This window comes from Solanum verrucosum, unplaced genomic scaffold (genome assembly GCF_900185275.1).
Source record: "Solanum verrucosum unplaced genomic scaffold, falcon-dt-bn FXZP01000036.1, whole genome shotgun sequence".
NCBI classification, from domain to species: domain Eukaryota; kingdom Viridiplantae; phylum Streptophyta; class Magnoliopsida; order Solanales; family Solanaceae; genus Solanum; species Solanum verrucosum.
Genome location: NW_026020253.1, coordinates 1,448,532 through 1,453,332, shown reverse-complemented (window position 1 = coordinate 1,453,332; position 4,801 = coordinate 1,448,532). Strand labels below are relative to the sequence as shown.

Below are 4,801 nucleotides of genomic sequence, written 5' to 3'. Positions count from 1 at the left end.
AAAGATGAAAGTGGGACCTGTCATATTCTTCAATGACATATTAAGAAAGTGGGACCGATCATATTCTTGAATGGCATGGTATAATTTGTAGTTGAATAGAAAAAGGAGGACTTTTTTAAGAGGTATTACTTAGGATCAAATAACAATGCAAAATATACTACTTTTTTTTTGGTAAATAAGGATATTATATAGATTACTACATTACATTCATACAGGGAATAGGAGTCGTAGGCTCAATGCTACCTAGAGGTTGCATATTACACAAAAAAGTAGAGAGTGGCGGATACAAAATATTGGAGTTACCTACGTTACTACTATCTAAACTAATATGATTATTAGAGAAAGCTAAGATAGTCTTTTTCCTTTGCTTACATGTTCGATCATCTGCAAGGGTGGTGTTGACAAAATTAGGTGGCACGTCTAACACAACAATCTCTTCCAAAAAGTTAGGTAAAGATGCTTCTTTAGCTAAACTATCCGCTACTCCGTTGTTTTCCCTGTAAGGGTATGCCTTAGCTTAGGATTATTCAGTTGGTGAAGTAGCCACCTATAATAAAACAACAGGTTAGACGCACTTGTATGAGGATTACAAAGTAGATCGATGTACGACTGCCTGGGCATCCATTTCAATTTCTAATGGTTGTATGTTGTGAAGTTGAGCAATGTGTAGACAGTGAAATAGCGCAAGCATTTCAGTAGCTAAAGGAGATGTGTTTTGTACCGATCCTATGAATCCAATAATCCACGATCCGGCAGAGTCGCGAATGACTCCACCAAAGCCTCCTTTTTGAGTAGTCTGTGAGCATGCCCCATCAGTATTTAATTTGAAACCGTTAGTTGGAGGGGACCAGGATAAGTCGATGGAAATGGGAATTCGAGAGGGTTTGTAATTTGGTCCCAAAGAGTAAAATTCAATTGCCCTTTGCATAGGTTGCATGTAATATGGATATTTATTGGTATGGTTAAAGTGGTTATTGTTTCTGTTAATCCAAAGACCAAAGCAAACAGGGGTGGCCGAAGGAACAGGAAAGATAGGGGTTTGCCCGGATTGCTTGATTAATTTAGGAATCCAGTCCATAGAAGGTGCATTGGTCAAATCTTGAGCATTTAGCAGATGTAACATTTTAAGATGAGACCACAAAAATTTTGCATGAGGTCAGAATAATAGTATGTACGTGGTTGATACCTTCGACAAAGTTGTGGCATTGGGGACAAGTATCAATCGGGGAAATGCCAATGCACGCGAGGTATGATTTAGTGGGGAGCTTTTGATGACAACATTGCCAAACAATAAAAAAACATAATTTAGATGGTATAGAAAGTTTCCAGATCCAACTAAAGGAGGTGGTGTTGGTATCGTCGGTGGCTGGATGAATGGCTTTGTAAAGAGACTTGGTAGTGAAAATCCCATTGGAGGTCAATAATCCCCAAGTGCGAGTATATATCTTTAGCATGAGTGTATATTGGGATATAGGTTGATTTGATGTTGTGGATCGTTGTGTCATCTAAAGTGTTAATGACTTGGTCTAAATTCCAACGATAATTAAGAACATAGTCTGCCACTCGCTTTGTTAGGGCATTCCAAGGTAGAGGGCCTATAAATTTGGTGTTCCAAGGCTTCTATCTGGCTTAGCAGCCCTTCTTCTTCTGGTGTGCCATGATTCTGTCTAAGAGTCTCATTTGGATTTAACCAAGCATCTTCCCAAAAGAGAATATCTTTCCCACTACTAATTTCCCACAAGATGCCTTGTTGACAAGTTATCCAACCTCTAAGGATGGTTCGCCATAAGGGAGTTGTGGTCTTTATGGGGTAGTCATGCCGTTAGAGAGAATGTAATGAGTTGTGAGTAATTTTAACCAAAGAGCCGAGGGGTTCGTCACCAATCGCCATGAGAGATTTGCTATAAGGGCTTGGTTTTTGAACTGTAGGTCTTGTGTCCCAAGATCGGTTCGAAGTGATGATTTTCCATTTGATAAGGTATAGTTTGCGAGCTTGGTTAGTAGATCCCCATAGAAAAGCTCTTTGAAACTTGGTAAGTGTAGATATTACCTGTTTCGTAAGAATAGTGAATTGCATAACATGGTTTGCAAGGTTGTTAAGAGTGGAGCGGATAAGAGTAGTGCGCCTTGCCATGGTCAAGAATTTTGTTTTCCATCCAGCCAGACGTTGTTGAAATTGTCGATGAGGAATAGGAAATCACTACGTTGATAACGAGTGTGAGTAAGAGGAAAGCCTAGATATTTGCCCATTATAGTTCCTTCCTTCATATGCAGTGAACTAGTAACATACTCCTTATCTTCGTGGGAAGAATTTCTGGATAGAAAGATGCGAGATTTGTTGTAGTTTATTTTTTTTCCAGAATAAGAGGAGAATTTATTATGGGTGTCGATGATGGTGTTGTAGCTTTGCTGGGTTATTTTGGAGACAAGAATGATGACATCCGCATAAAAAACATGGGAGATAGAAATACCCTGTCGTCCGAGCTTAATTGGAATCCATCTATTTTGATAGACACTTTGATGGATGGACTGTGATAAAAGCTCCATACACATGATAAATAAATAAGGTGAAAGAGGATCGCCTTGTAGAATACCACGTAATCAGTTCTGGTACCAATAATGAGTATGGAGATGGAGGATGACGTAACACAAGACATAATCAGAGTCGATAAGTGTTGAGGAGTGTCAAAATAGAGAAGGGCTTGGTGTATAAAGGACCATTCAAATCGATCAAAGGCCTTTTTCATATCTAATTTAATGAGCATACTCCCTACTTTTCCTTTCATGCGTCGATAGCGAGATAGGATCTCCTAAACGATGATAGCACTATCAAACGCCTAACGTCCCTTGAGTAAGCTAGATTTGTTGGGACTAATGACGACTTGAAGGAAAGGATTCAAGTGCTTAACGATCATTTTTGTAACGAGTTTGTAGACTATGTTACAAAGACCAATAGGTCGGAACTTCTGGATAGTAGTGGGTGACTTGGTTTTAGGAATAAGACATAGAAAAGTTTTATTCATATCGGGGGGCATTCTGCCATATTTATCTGTTGGCAAAAATCCACCACTGATCGGCCCACAGTGGCCCAATGTTTTTGATAAAAAAAATGGGATGTAGACCATCTGGACCCGGACTCTTTAAAGGACCAAAAGAGTTCATGGTTGAGTGGATTTCAGATTTCGAAATAGTGTCCATCTGATGGAGCGAAGCATAGTTTGTTGTCAAAAAGATGGGAGATGGGGAGTGGTTGAATGACCTATCCAGTTCAGTGGTGAACAACGAAAGGTAGTATTGATGGATGTGGTTATGAATGAGAGAGGGTTCAAATATCCAGTTCCCTACAGTATTTTTTACGGCGGTAATGCGATTTCGACGACGCCGTTGAATAGTAGACAGAAGGAAAAATTATGTATTAGCATCACCATCATTGAGCCAATTAACTCTATATTTGAGTTTCCTAAAATCTTGCTCCAGTCGAAGAATATTCTTATACTCGAGTAGTAAGCAATGGCGGAGCCGCCATATCTTTAAGGGGTTTATCCGAATCCCTTTCGATGGAAAATTATATTTTTTTTACATGGTTAAAATAATTTTTTAGGTATATATCGTAGATGTGGAACCCCCTTCGGCTACTTCATGTGTCTATTTCTTCAGATTTTAAACCCCCTTATTGAAAGTTCTGGCTCCGCCACTGATAGTAAGTGTTGTTCAAGATTCTGAAGAAAGTCGCTTGTCGGATAGTGTATGGAGTTTTGAATCCTTCTAGGCACTTACTGAGTTTCTTTTTTCGGTGAAATATATTCCCAAAGTGTGAATATTCCAGTAATGAACTTGTTGTTGGAATGTGTCTATGTTTTCATGCAAAGAAAGATCTTTGCGCCACCTCGTCTTAAGCAAATTAGGAATCTAAATGAGAAAGCCACATTGTCTCAAAACGAAAAATGAAGTTGCGGATAGGAAGTTTATCTTGCAAATATTTTAAAAAGACCTTAATACCCTTAAAGTTTAATTTAATACTAGAAAGTTGACATGTTCAAACTGTCCTTTCTAATATAGTAAAATATAGAAATATGTAAAGAGATGAGATTTATTTTTATATGAATTGGAGATGAGGAGTTGTTTTAAATTAAAATTACAAAAGTTTTATGTAGGTAATATAGGTTTTCGTATGGCTTTTTTTTACGTTGTTTGTTAGTTTGTATTAAATGTGCAAGAATTGTTTCTGAGTTCTAAAAATTACATTAAGTTATGGAGAAACATTTTATTTTGGAAAATTTTAAAATATTTAATGAAAGAGGAATATTTACAAAAAATATACATATTTTTTAAAACAAATTACAAAATAAATATATTTCTTTTTATTTATCAAAACATTCGAAAATTTAAATTCGTTTTTTAAATAATAATAAAGAAATAAACAATTCCATGTAATTGTAATCATATTTTCATCAAATATAGCTAGGATATAGTCACAACTCAAACCGTCGTGATTAGCACCAACACTAACCCTCCGGTGGGAGAACCATTACTACAACCCAAACTAACAAATTTAATGAAAACTAAGGCATTTAAAGTTATGAAAGCATGTTTAAATGACAATAAAAATGGAGTCCCCATAAACTCCAAAGTTTTAACAAACAACTAGCCAAACTAATGCAGAAGAACAACCTCTAGAATCGGAAAGTCATTGTACCAAAACTCTACTAATGACAAGTCTAAGAACAAGGGGTACAACCCCGAAACTAAACAAACACCTTAAACAAATAGTCTGAGTCCGAAAACAATGGACTTAAACAAG

The 4,801-nt window shown here is 36.9% G+C and overlaps 1 pseudogene; it reads right to left on the bottom strand.

Annotated features, from left to right (window-relative positions):
- Positions 1–480: 480 nt before the first annotated feature.
- On the bottom strand, positions 481–2,553 carry LOC125833117 (uncharacterized; annotated as a pseudogene).
- Between the last annotated feature and the right edge of the window lie 2,248 nt (positions 2,554–4,801).